The sequence below is a fragment of the Cryptomeria japonica genome, chromosome 3, assembly GCF_030272615.1.
Source record: "Cryptomeria japonica chromosome 3, Sugi_1.0, whole genome shotgun sequence".
NCBI lineage: Eukaryota > Viridiplantae > Streptophyta > Pinopsida > Cupressales > Cupressaceae > Cryptomeria > Cryptomeria japonica.
In genome coordinates, this window is record NC_081407.1 from 878,443,987 (window position 1) to 878,458,811 (window position 14,825).

Here is a 14,825-nt window from a genome sequence, read left to right on the forward strand (position 1 = left end):
ATGATAGGAGGTTTACTGTACTTGACACAAACCAGACCTGATATTATGAATGATGTATGTATAGTTTCTAGATTTCAGAGTAAACCTAGGGAAAATCATGAATCGGCAGTAAAAAGGATTTTTCGGTACTTACAAGGCACAACAAATCTTGGATTATGGTATCCTAAAGATGAAAATTTTGATCTATGTGCATATACAGATGCAAATTGGGGAGGAGATGTGGATGATAGGAAAAGCACCACTAGAGGAGCATTCTTTCTTGGAAAAAGATTAGTCTCTTGGTTGAGTAAGAAATAGAGTTGTACATCTTTATCAACAACAGAATCAGAATATGTTGCAGCAGCAACAAATTGTACACAAGTACTTTGGCTTAAACAAATGTTGAAAGACATAAAGGTAAAATGCAAGGAACCTATTACTATATACTATGATAACACTGCAGCAATTGATATATCTAAAAATCTAGTATTACATTCTAGAACAAAACATGTTTCTATCAAACTGAATTTTCTAAGGGAAAAAGTTGAAGAAAAAGAGATAAAACTGGTTTATGTGAATACTAAAGAACAACCTGCAGATATTTTCACAAAACGTTTGCCTAAGGAAACTTTTTAGTATCTTAGAGATCAGCTTGGAGTCATACCACCATCGGTAGTGACTTAGATAGTTGATGATTGTCATCAACTGGCAGAATTAGATGGACAAATCTTTATTCTGGTATTTGATGAGGAAGCTACTTCAAAGGGGGAGTAGTTGGTATATTGAATTGGTTGGTATTTTGTATGACCTTAACCATTCTGACTTTGGCATTTGATTCAAAGGGGGAGAGATATCTTCTATGGAAAAACACATTATCTTTTTGGTAAAAGAGATTTTAGGGGAGAGATTTTGAAAAACACATTTAAGAAGAAATTGGTATGAAAGATTGTTACTCCCAGGGGGAAATATGGAGATTGTTCATTTTTGGCATTTCTGTTTTGGCATTGTGATGGTTTTTCCATCTTGTGTTGCCATCAATGCCAAAGGGGGAGATTGTTGGTATTTTGGTATGGTTTTGTCATTGATGTCAACACCTACTAAATACACCTACTTTGGAGATCCAGTAACATTCACTGGCAAGCAGTAATCTATGCAACAGTTACTGGTATATGATTAACCGGTAGGATATAATGTTCACCGGTACCTAGAATGACATGGAAGACACTTGGTAATGTTGAAGAAATCATGTGGACACTTTATTTTGAAGTAATAATCATTGGTATATTCATATTTGCATATTTTCTTTTACCGACAAATAGGTCCAGGTTATCTAGGGTTACATTGGTAGGTTTATCTTTTCCAGATCAGCATGGCATGCTATGGAGATGATTTATTATTGTTTTAAATGCATTAAGCCAACATGATTACTCAGTTATTGCATCAGATATTATATTATTTGTAAAATGTTTTTATTGTAATATCTTATAGAGCCGACCTACTAAAATTGGTCTTAGGGTATGGTATAAATATAAGATCTTATTTGTAAGATCAAGTGTGAATGCGAAAAAGATTCAAGTGAAGGTATATGCGAGATAAAGGAGAGGCATACATGAAGACATCATTTGAAGGTGAAGTTAGGTTTTTGTAAAAGCATACCAGCATTACACCAGTACTAAATTCAGCATATGAAGATGTGATTTTGTGCAGTACATTCTTATTGGATTTAATCATCCAATTGTAGTTAGTGTGACTCCCATTTGTGATTGAGCAGTCAGCTATAGGTTGTTGGCCTTTCTGCATGTGCAGACCCCCTTTTGTACACTTACTATCTGCAGTAGTATCACTTGATTGTGGGTAAGGTTTCCCACTTTGGTTTTTCCCCTTACAGGGTTTCCACATATAAATATTGGTGTCATGTGTTGTGGATGACTTTGTGTTTATGTTTCATGCATTAATTCTTACCGGTATAGCAATTTACTATTAACACTGTCTATCGACATACTAAGCTAGTTTACCGGTATTAGGTATTAAGTTGGTTAATAAGTTTTTGATTTGAATTTATTAGACAACTGATTCCCCCCCCCCTCTCAGTTGTCTCTGAGACCTAACAAAATCATGCTACATAACGGATGAGGAAGGCATTACTAATTCTGATGATGAACCGACAAAAGACTCTGCTAGTGTTTCCAACAATAGGAAGGAATGGGTGTTCCTGGCTATCAAGCACTAGTACATTTGGGCCTAATTTCCAATGACTAGTTGTTGGATTTGCGACGACCAAATGTCGGACTTCCAACCAACTTTACCGTCGAAAACTCATTGTCGGGCTTCCTGACGATGCCATTTGTGTCAATCGTCCGATGATGTTATGAACTCCTCTGACGGTGGCTATATTTGCACCCCTGGCCACAAATTTTGGCAGATTTCCATTAGATTTCTGACAGATGCTATGACTGCTCCTCAACGACCATCCAACATGGAAGTGATGTTAGATATACAACATCCTTGTCAGACATTTCATTAGTTGTCATCAGAATTCCAATAGTGAGAGATGATGTGGGTCAAATGGCTTTGCCGTCGATGAATGAAAGCATTGAACGAGTTCTATTTTTAAAAATTGCATTAAACATTTATTATTTATTTGATTCAGTGTTATTTGGAAAAAATGATTATCAATGATGTTTCCTTTCTCCAAGAATTGTCTAGACTCTTTTCGTCAGATAATATGTAACATCGAATGACTAAATCTTTTCTTTACAAATGCTTGTTTTATTTAATTATTATCTGAGTGTGAATTAAAATTTATATCTGTACGGAAGTAGAACATACAAGCTGAAGAGTCATGTGCAAGCAAATTTCGTAAAAGAAAGTAAGCATGCATTATCTTGAATGACATGGAAACAAGCTCATCAGTTGCCTAGAAGAGAGAAATTGGAGAAAAGAAGAGGAAAATGTTTAAGGGTGATAAATAGATAGAGAGTATGCAATAAAAACAAACAATGTTTGGAGTGTGTGATGTGACATCTCTAATTTATGTCTAGAGGGACTAACTGGTTTTGGAGTTCCTGCGAAACCTATTGGGCCACTTTTTGGAGGAAATCAATGTGCTCATGCAAGGAGCACCTTTTTTCTATTATGAGAATGATTCTTTTGCACCGAAGGATATTTGGAAGTCAATATCCAAATATTTCTATAGTGTGGAACCAGAGTTGGCAGACTCGAAGTAATTTTTAGCTTTCAGAAGACCAAGAGGTTATGTACACAATCTCCCAATAGAAGGGAGATTTCAAGCATTACCTCTCCCCCCCATGATTATTCAAGAAGCACTTCCTCAGACAAAGGACTATTGGCCTCCATGGGATCAAAGAAAAAAATTGAAGCATAGACCCTAGATGATGTGATGGTGTCCTTCATGAATAACTCTGCACTATAATTGAAAATTTATGAGGGAAACTGCAAGATAGTGAAGAGAAATACAATATTGAAAAGTTGGAAGAATGGATCTTAGTTTGGGTAAGGCCAAGTCAGGTGGCTCCTCTAGAGGTTGTCGAGATAGAAATAATATTAAGATTTGAAAAATATCACACTCATGGAACTTCATGTGCGAGTATTGATTGCAGTGTTTGGGTAATGCATACAAATAGATATAGTTGCATACCATTTATCTGTCTTGATTAAAGACTTTTATCTTGATGGCATTAAATTAAAGTTTTTTCTCTTCTATCTGGTATTGGTAGGGAAGAGGTTGTTTTGCATCGACCTGACATAGAATTTAAAGCCATTAGGATAAAATGCTTTCAAGACATATATTAGGTATAAAAGGAGGCCTACCCCGTCATTTGAAGGGGTCTACCTGCAATTAAAGTGATCTCTTAATTATAAAATCAATTCAATTCCAAGTGAACAGGCAATCAAGTATTCATCAAGAATTGAAAGAGAAATCAATATTGAACTTACCCCTATCTCATATAACCCTATGTTACTCCAAAACTCGTTAGTCCCTTCGGACATAAATTAGAGACGTCACATCACACACTCCAGACATTGTTTGTTTGTATTGCATACTCTCTATCTATTTATCACCCTTAAACACTTTCCTCTGCTTTTCTCCAATTGCTCTCTTCTAGGCAGTTGATGAGGTTGTTTCCATGTCATTCAAGATAATGCCTGCTTGCTTTCTTTTATGAAATTTGCTTGCACATGACTCTTCAACTTGTATGTTTTTCTTTCATACAGATATAAATTTCAATTCACACTCAGATAATAATTAAATAAAATAAGTATTTGTTAAGAAAATATTTAGTCATTCGATGTTACATATTATCTGATAGGAACATCCTAGACAATTCTTGGAGAAAGGAAACATCATTGATAATCATTTTTTGCCAATAACACTGAATCAAATAAATTAAAAATGTTTCATGTAATTTTTAAAAGTAGAACTTGTTCAATGCTTTCATGCACCGACGGCAAAGTCATCTGACCCACACAATTATCCATAATAGAACAAATCAATATAATAGGCTATTATAAAGAATATATACAAAAATATGAAAGAACATTAAATTACCATTACAAACCCATCATTTCAAATGAAAGGTGACTCCATCATCATTTGGATGGTATAGTGTTTGGAAGAAGGGTATATGAGAAACCCTACTTTTAAGGGTTTGTGAGAGGCTAAATAAGGGATTTTGCATCTAAGAAGGTTAAAACTTGTAAATAATTGCATTTCCTTAGTTTTGAATTACATACTTTCCAAAGCAACCTTTTGATAGTAGATTTTGTGTACCATCCTAATCCAAAAAGAATTCATTTTGTCTACATCCGATAGTCATTGCTAAAATCAATTTAGAGTGGATTCATTTAGGGACCTTTCATAAAATATTCTCAACTTACACATCATAAAAGGATCTTAAAATATTCATTGTTTATAATGATAAGAATTTGGTTGTTCCATACACCTTCCTTTACTATTTTAAAAATATCATTGACCAAAATATTGTGCAATAGTAGTATGGAGTACATTTCATCTATTTTATGCCTAAATATTTCATCATACCACTTTCTTTTCAAAGGCGACTGATTGATTGCCATGTTTGGCTAATGCATTCCAAATAGATACAGTTGCATACCATTTATCTGTCTTGATTAAAGACTTTTATCTTGATGGCATTAAATTAAAGTTCTTTCTCTATTTTCTGGTGATCTCTAGAGCAGAGGTTGCTTTGCATCAACCTGGGATACATTTAACTTGTCTTGTATCTACAAAAATATGTATCCTAGGATGGTGCAATGCAACCTCTGCTCCACCAATACTAGATAGAAGAGAAAGTACTTTAATTTAAAGCCACCAAGATAAAATGCTTTCAAGACATATATTAGGTATAAGAGGAAGCCTACCCTATCATTTGAAGGGGTCTACCTACAATTCAAGTTATCTCTTAATTATAAAATTAATTCAATTCCAAGTGAACGAGCAATCAAGCATTGAAGGAGAATTCAACTTGGTGCAGGCTCATTTGCAAGACCAAAGGACTTAATGAAGCCATTAAAGAATTTTGAAGGTCTTAGAAGTGAAGAGCCAATCAATTATGATGTCTTAAGTTCCATTATGGCAAATGTAAGAGTGGAGAAATTGCTTGCTAAGGAGTAGCAATAGCAAATCTGCCTTAAGGAGGGGCACATTTTATGATTGACAGTGTTTAGACATTTCAAATGAAAGGTGAATCCATCATCATTTGGATGGTATAGTGTTTGGAAGAAGGGTATATGAGAAACCCTACTTTTAAGGGTTTGTGAGAGGCTAAATAAGGGATTTTGCATCTAAGAAGGTTAAAACTTGTAAATAATTGCATTTCCTTAGTTTTGAATCATATACTTTCCAAAGAAACCTTTTGATAGTAGATTCTGATGAATACTAAGAGTGGAAGGGGTGACTTACTATGCCAAAAATAAATGTACTTAAACACTTTAATAGACTAACAGTAAACCAGTAAAACAATTTAGCAGACAAACTGGTTAGCACATATGCAAACCAAATAGAAAATAATGCATTCACCCACAGAAGCAAAAACACCATAACACAAGAGATTTTGATGTGGAAACCCAAATGGGAAAAACCACAGTGAGATGGAACTCACAAGTAACTATCTATAGAATAGGAACCAGACCGGTTAAGGTCATACAATGTTCTTTACCAGAACAGATCTTGTTAGGAATCTCAATCTTTGTTAGGAGATAAGTCCGATTAAAGACTACCATGCTAGAGGATTTTAGATCCACAGATGTGAACCACCTTGTTAGAGGATTTACAAAAGGCTTTTGGGCCTACCCGGTTAAGGGCTTCAGACTTGTCGAAGATGTGAGTAATCAACAAGTGAGTGATCTAGCAAATAGCATAAATTGCTTGGTTATATCCTTGATAGCTCATTCCTAATGCATTCCAGCATTACTTCAGTCTTCAACACATTCACACTTTCTCTAACTCATCAACCACCTTAAACCCCAGCAACAACTTAAAACCCTAGACATAATTTCCTTATAAAGCAATCCGATTTCATGTCGGTCCAATAGGATTACATTACAATTTCCTAGGTTCAATGCATCTAGACATATTCTGTAACACAACACAAAATGCACTGTTAAAGTGTCGGAAACGTCAAACAATTAATGGATGGTAACTAATCACAAAATGTCGGTTGGTAACTCATCACAGAGTATTGCTGGTTTATACAAAATACCGGTTGCCAGTTTGACAAAAATGAAAACTAGGGAATATGTGTTTCATCGCTTTGATCCTTTGTACCACTTGAGATCCTTGAACCGCTTTAGATCGGTAAACACATTCTGCAAAACACCGATATTCTAAAGACTATAATGCATCATATCAGTTGGAACAAATACCGGTTGAGCTTTAACTTATACATATAAAAGTGATCTCAATGCAAGTATGTGTCCATCAATGACAATCACAACATAATCATAAAAAACACCAATAATCTCCCCCTTTGGCATTGATGGCAACACTTAGGAAAATTTTGACATCTAAGTATTTTACAACAAAAATATTCCATAATCAAAATTACTCCCCCTAAGCATATACACTATCCCTTTTGCAGAAAATACAATGTATACTACTTCTGAACAGAAATAACATGAAAGTATACTCGAAAATATTCAAAATTTATACTTGTCCCCCTTTGCCAACAATGACCAAAATAATATTGCAGACCAACCCCTATTTCATTAGTATTAAAATAATAAGAGTTTATGATAATAGAGAATAGAACTTGTCAAAAACTGATTTAAAGTCCTGCAAAAATTGTTTCATTGATAAGGACCAAGACTCAAGTAGGGAGGTAGCCACTTCTTTCTCTGTCTGCATCTGGGAGACCTATTCTTCCATGGCATCTATAGTGCTCATCTCTTGAGTCACCGTTAAGGCATCCAGATTGAGATAACATTTCTGAAGTATTTGCAGGCATGGGAGTGGAACCAGTTGTAGTTCCTACAAATCTCGAGTCCGGTTGCTAATTTCCAACTCTATTTTGGCAAACTGGATATGGAACCGGTGAACGGTTTGCCCATAGCCTGTAAAAGAGTCATATGGTGGCTTGAAGGTACTCATGTATAACTGCAAGTCAATTTGTAGCTTGTGCTTCTATACAAGCACATCATCACAGAAGAGATGTGGTTGGAAAATCTTACTTAGTAGTAGATTCCCCTCATCCAAAGCATTCCTTATGTCTTTTTGAGCTTTTTGCAGATTGGACTAGAGCTCATTTAGCTTCCTCACCAGGGCAATGTTGAGAGCCTTTTGATGCTCTTTCTTGGCATTTGCCTCTGCTACCTCTTCTAGGCTTTGCACATGATCATCCACTACGGTGCATAAGAGCTTCAATTGTGCCAGCAATGAATCAATATTGGGGAGGTTTGTGTCAGGTAACAAACCAGTAAGAGTGTCCACCGCAGCTTGGATCACATTTTGCTCCTTCTTCTACCTTATCACTTCAAGGCGTTCTTGAGCAACCTTAATGCTCTGTAGCAGCTCCATTTCATTTGTAGACTCGAGGTCAATAGGACTGGTAAGGTCAGCCAGTTTGGCTTGACTACCGGTTGCCTTTGGAGTCTCCATCTGAGTGTCATGCCCAAACTTTTGGGCACGAACGGGATAATGTTTTTTTAAATCATAACTAAATAACATTAAAGTGCTAATATGAAATGTACTAGCAAGTTTTTTCTGAACTATGTTTTGGTTAACTTAAACCACTAACTCAAGTAAACAAAAATAATTTAAAATTAAATGCGGAATACTAAATGAATAGTTTTATTATATCATCAAAACATGTCAATAGATTAATTAAATCACAACTCTCTAAAATATTAATCTTCAATAACCATTAATTGCTTTAAGGATCTAAATAAATTAGTCCTAGCACTTTGTTTATAAATGTCTACCATTAATTAAAATATGATTAATTTTAACCAACTAAAGGGTTAATTAAATTCATAATGATATTCGTCCTTTAAGGTTTAATCTCATAAACCTATAGTTAGTATAAACTCCAAAATGGTAATAAAATCTAAAAACATCCTTTTGTTTCATACCCCTATGTTTAACAATAACCACCTAATAAAATATTAGAACTACCATTTGCACTTAAACAACATTATTATTAAATGTCTAAATTAAAATAAACATTAATATATATGATAAATTATAAAAATTCTTTAATATATATAACTAAATTATATATATTTTTCCTTAAACAAATATTATTATGATTTACCCATTTTGATCATATTATTTTAACTCTCCCTATATATATATATATATATATATATATATATTTATATAACTATATGTATATATATTTTTCCATTGTTATAAAATCTATGGTAACCCTAATTTCTTTATTAATATAGAGAAAACCCTTTTTATTCTTTTCATATCTTATTATCTATCCCCATTTCACCCTAGCCCTAACTGGCTAGGGTTCTATTCTCTCTCTTTTTTTTTCCTGTGCAGGGGCGATGGTTGACGAGCGGCGGCCATGGGTGGAGGGTCAGTGATGGCGGTCCTCAGGGATGTCGCTCATTGTGGGTTTCCACAGTGGCTGTGACCACTGTGGCCACCCACAGTGGTGGCAACCATTGTGGTGGCGCTTGGGCTGTCCATTGTGGAAAGTGGTGGCGACCACTGTGGTCGCCCATAGTGGCAGCCCTTGGGCCATCCATTGTGGGACACTGTAGTGGTGCCATCCACTATGGTCACCCATAGTGGAGGCTCCCCTATCCATACCGAGCACTGTGCCAAACATAGTGGTTCAGCCCTGGTTTGGCCCTGAGACCCTATGCAACGGTTCCTTTTTTTTTCATTTACTTTTTTTTTTTGTTTTAATAAGATATATATATATATATATGTATATATATATGTGTGTGTGTGTATATATATATATATATATATATATATATATATAGATATATAACTTTTAAAACTGATTGATTACAACATTCTGAATTAAACCCATGTAATTTAAAAAAATAAAAAATAAAAATACCTTGCTGCTAAATCATAGATGCACTATTTTAACCTTAGATTTATTTTTTGCATAAAGTAAATGATAGAATTAAATAATTTTTTGTAGCAACTATAAGAATATATTTCTATTTAAACTAGTTAGCCTATCTAACTTAGATTTTAATTTCTGCAGATAAATGAAAGGAACAATGACAGAGTTTTAATATGCTATATTTGCATTTCCATAAACAGGACTAAATAATTTATTTCCAACTTTCTATCATTCATGCTTTTCTAATACTTTCTTTTCCAATGTTTCAAATGCATAAGGAAATAAATGAACCCTTATTTACAAAACAACATGCATGCAAAACATATTATTTTAGTAACTATAGGAACTTAATCCAAGATAAACCCTTTCATTTTTGTTAAAAAATAATGGTTAATAACAAAACAATATATCTCCTCAAAGTATATTTAAAATACATCCCAGGCAACCTTACAAATGGATCTCTTATTTCTAATAATGAGGACTTTAAATAACAATGGATACATTTCCTTTTCAAATTAATTACAATATATAGTTTCCCTTTTACATTGCTGCAACTTAAAATATAAGCTATTCCATTTCCCAATCTTTTTCTGCAAACACACAAATCCTACAACTTCCACTGGTTCTTTTCTTTTCTTCCAACAACCTACAAATGAATCAAAAGCTATGACCATGGAGTGCTCACCTCCTAGCCTAGGCTAACTAGTAGCCACCCTCAAGCTTGGAGAACCAAGCCCTAGACAGGTAACACACATGCAACACAAAAAAGAAGGGGAAACAATCCAAACATATTGCCAACCAAGGCTACACTGCACCACACAATGTGATGACTATACACGGGTGGTAGTCGATCAAATACCCTGAGGAGATTGCAAGTATAGTAAAACTCAAGGCCACCTCATGGCAAACAATGATAAATGATAAGTATAACAACCCCACAACCTTATGCCCCCCAAGGCATTCATGCCTTATTTGTTACTACTTATCAAATTGCCATTAGTTTTTATATTCAAAGTTATACTATATACTCTAGCCGGTTAACACTACCAAATCATGCAGTTGGTATACACAGAGAAGTTGGTATGCACAATCTAGTCGGTTACAGAAGAAAGCAGTAAAAGAACACAGTACACACTGAGTTGTCTACCGAGTATCTTTTTATATCTACTGAGCAGCAAAGATGACACACCGAGTGAAATGTGTTACCAGATACATTGAACTTGGACATGGATATGAAAACGTGTTACAAGATCGAGGCACATCTAACCATTATTACATTGGAAATTGCACTAGAAGATTGTGTATTATTTTGAGATCAAGTTAACCAATGAAATATTTTTTTAGTTATTCATTCAAGGAATCTTGTTTGTAAGATTGAAGAAATGAATTGGATCACTATTTTAGGAGAGCTATTTATAGAGCATGAGTGAAGTATATGTATGCATTAAGGAAGACTATTATAGAGACACAGAGGTCACCGAGAGGGTTTTCAAAGAATAGTCGAAGAGCAGAGTAAACAGAAGGGTTTACCAAGTTACTATATGGGTTACCGAGGTATGCTATAAGCAAGGTAATCTATTCTGAGCACATAGAATCTGCTATAATATTTTAGATGAGAAGTTGCAGATATTTGTAATGATTTTATTGTAATATTGTGAAGTTGAAAGAGAAACCTTTAATAGGGTAAAAGACTCTAATCAAGTCTATAAATTGTAAAGCCTCTAACCAGGTGCAACATTCAGATTAAATGTTGTAAAATCCTTTAGCAAGGTAGATCTAACAGATCTTGTTACTCCTAATAGGGTAAGCTATTAGGAATAGCTAAAATGTAGCTCTAACCGAGCATTCTTTATTATTGCAGTAGTGAAGTTGTGGGTGCCATCCCCACCACAGTTTTTCTCTCTAACCAAGAGTTTTTGCATAACCAAAATATATGTGTTATGGAGTGAATCATGTATGATTGTTATCTATTTGTTTTAACTTTATTTTATGTTACTGCACTATTCGGTTTATGCATAACAGTAAAGATATTCTTCAAGAAAAGTTTTGGAGTACTGATTCATTCCTCCCCTCTCAGTACATTAGCTTTCCATATTGGGCCTAACAATTGGTATTAGAGCTTGAATCTTGGAAAAGGGTTTAACTACCTAAAGAGAAAGATCTTATCAATGGAAGGCTACAAACAATCTCGAAGGATTGTATATCTACAAGAAGAGCTGTATCATGCTTATCAAGTGATTGTAGACATGCAAAGGCAAATGCAAAAATCTTTGAAAGTAAGAAGAATATTATTTGATGACTTGTAGGATTCTCAAGAATTAGTGGAACAAATTGAGACATCATCTGAGAACAATATATTTGAAGAGACTAAAGAAATGATTGGAGTATTGAAAGAAAAGAACAAAGCATTGGCTGATCAACTAAAAGCAATGAAAAGAGAACATGAACATTTCAGTGCACAGATGACTAAAAATCTAGATGCATTAAGGACAGCTGAGGATAAAGCAAGAGATCTAGAAAGAGAGAAACAACAACTTTAAGTCTTAGTATCTGATAAGAATGATGAAATCATAAGGTTGACTGGGATTCAACAAAATATGACAGATCAAGTTGTTTATGCACATTATGAAGCAATTTTGAAGAATGATGAGAATCAAGCATTGAGACTTGAAGTATCAAGGTTGACCGATGAACTTGAAACAGAGAAGAAATCCAAAGAAACACTAAAGAAGAGTTATGAAGCATCAAAGATGTTGGATGAGCAACTGAATACAAGAAGACCCAACAAAGATGTAGGACTCGGTTACAAAGGAAAATAATCTACCGAGAAAGGAATTCATACTACCGAGAGAGGAGAATCATCTAAACAAGCTGGAAATAGGAATAACATTAAAAGAAAGAAGCCTATTTGCTACTACTATGGAAATCAAGGTCATACTGCCAACATATGCCAAATTAGAAAAGGTAAGCAACCGAATATCACTAAGTCCAATGGTTATTGTTACAATTGCAATAAATATGGTCACACATCTAATTAATGTAGGACAAAGTTTGTTAACAACTATCAGGAGGCAAAATTCAAAGGGTTTTGTAAGAACTGCAATAGATATGGACATAGTACCGAGAAGTGATGGATTAAGCAAAAGAACTATATGTGGTCTGCACACTGAGCAAACACTAGAGGTTACCTAACTCACACAGATCCTTACCAAAAATATGCACTAGTACCATGGGATTACAACACAAGGATATGGTGTGAATGTTGTGGAAGATATGGACATATTAGTGCCAATTGTTTTATAGGGTTTGGAATGAACAACTGAAGATCATGGAGAATTCCTGGTATGGCATGTTTTCATTGTCACAAAGCTAGACATTTAGCTAGAGACTGTAGAGATCAACCTAGAGGAGACACTGAAGAAATAAAAGAAAAATTAAAGATGTTTTGGAAAAAGAAGGAAATTGTGTCAAATGAAGAAAGCACCTTACCTACCGAGTTAGGTGCACCTATTCCAAATTAATCGGCAAAGGTATGAAGGGACTGCATTCTCTAAAGGTTAAAATCATAATAGTTCCTATTCTATTATGTACTAGATTCAAAATCTGCATAGTTAAGATGCATTAGTAAGTTTGAAATTCTATCAAAAGTACTTTACAAGAAACCTATCAAGTCGGTAAATATAGGAAACCTATCAAGTCGGTAAAGGAAGGAAATTTGGTTACTCGGTTAAAACAAAAAAAGGAGTAAATCAGTTAAAGGTGAACTGAGTGCATTTAATGTTTTTTACCTAACCCGCACGGAACTCGATGAGGTATTTTACATACTTAAAGGTCTTTTCGCGGTCATTTACACTTACCAAGTTTTCAAGAGAGCAGAACAGAGTGAATCAAGGTGATCAAACCTCATTCAAAGTGAATCCAAGGTATCTACATCAATCTCATCACACTATTAAGCTAGTTTACCAATCTTGTCAAATTGTTATTATCTGCTAAGTGTGAAACATCTACCATTTGTAAACCATCAAACCCTAAGGATAATTTGCTAGATTTATCTGAAATTTACAAATGGCACCCAAGATCCAAGATCCCATAGTTGTCAAGAATGTAGAGAAGCCCTCACTAAAATATTCTTTGACTCCCATAGTCGCCTCTAAACCAGATGATAAAACTGCCTTTTCACTCATCCCAGATTGAGTCTTGTTAGTCGAAGATGTGAGATTCTTCACCAAATGCCATGTTGAAGAACTCGGTCATGTTGAGATAAGTGACACATATGATGAGCTATGTACCAATGGCAAAATGGATAGCAAGTATGAGCATATCAAAATAAAGGGATTAACTAAAGCCCTAGCCTATCCCCGTGTGTTCAAACCCTAGTGGGTTAAGTTTGTTTTGAGCAGAGTTCATGATGATTTCATGTGGCTAAAAGAGAAGCCATTCAAAATCACCAAGGAAATCATTCATGTGATCATCGGGTATCCTATCTATGATCATGCACGAGCTTAGAAGATGATATCACATAAGGAGTTAATCAGCTTAACTGGAGTAGAATCTAATTACTGAGGACTGAAACTGAACAATGTCACTGATGCAGAACTTAAGTTTGCCATTAGAGTAATTGGTTACTGTTTCTTCCAATCAGCAAGGGAAAATAGTGTACCCTGTGTAGTAGTTGACTTAGCCTATAAAATTGTGAAAAAGGGAATGAAAGTAGATTTATGTGAAGTGTTATTGAAGAACATATTTGAGAACCTGAACACAATAAGGAAGCCAAAGAAGAACAACTCAGCAAATACACTGAAGTTTGGTTCACTTCTTGTATGCATGTTTTTCTACTTTGAGAAATTCTTTCCATCAGTCGGTAAAGTAGTTTGGGAGCTACACTGACCAATCACCCATCAAATTAATGACTTTATTAAGAAACTGGGAGATAATTTCAATGATATCATGGATGACTACTTCAACAAATTTCAAGAGAAGATGCACAGTAGGTACTAGATTCCACCCCAGCTGGTAGAGAAATATAAAGATGATATATGCCTTGAGGTAGACACTGATTACTGTTATGTGAATGATGTGGAACCAATGACTCAATCTTTGCCACCTATGGGTTATGAGATTGACTTTGACATCACACAACAACAAATTGATGCATATATTTCATTGCCAAGGCATGCTACCAAGCTGAGATATGGAACTTACGAAGAAGTTAAGGAAAAGGTAAAAATGAGCATTGTAGTACCCAAAGCTACAAGAAAGGCCACAAACATG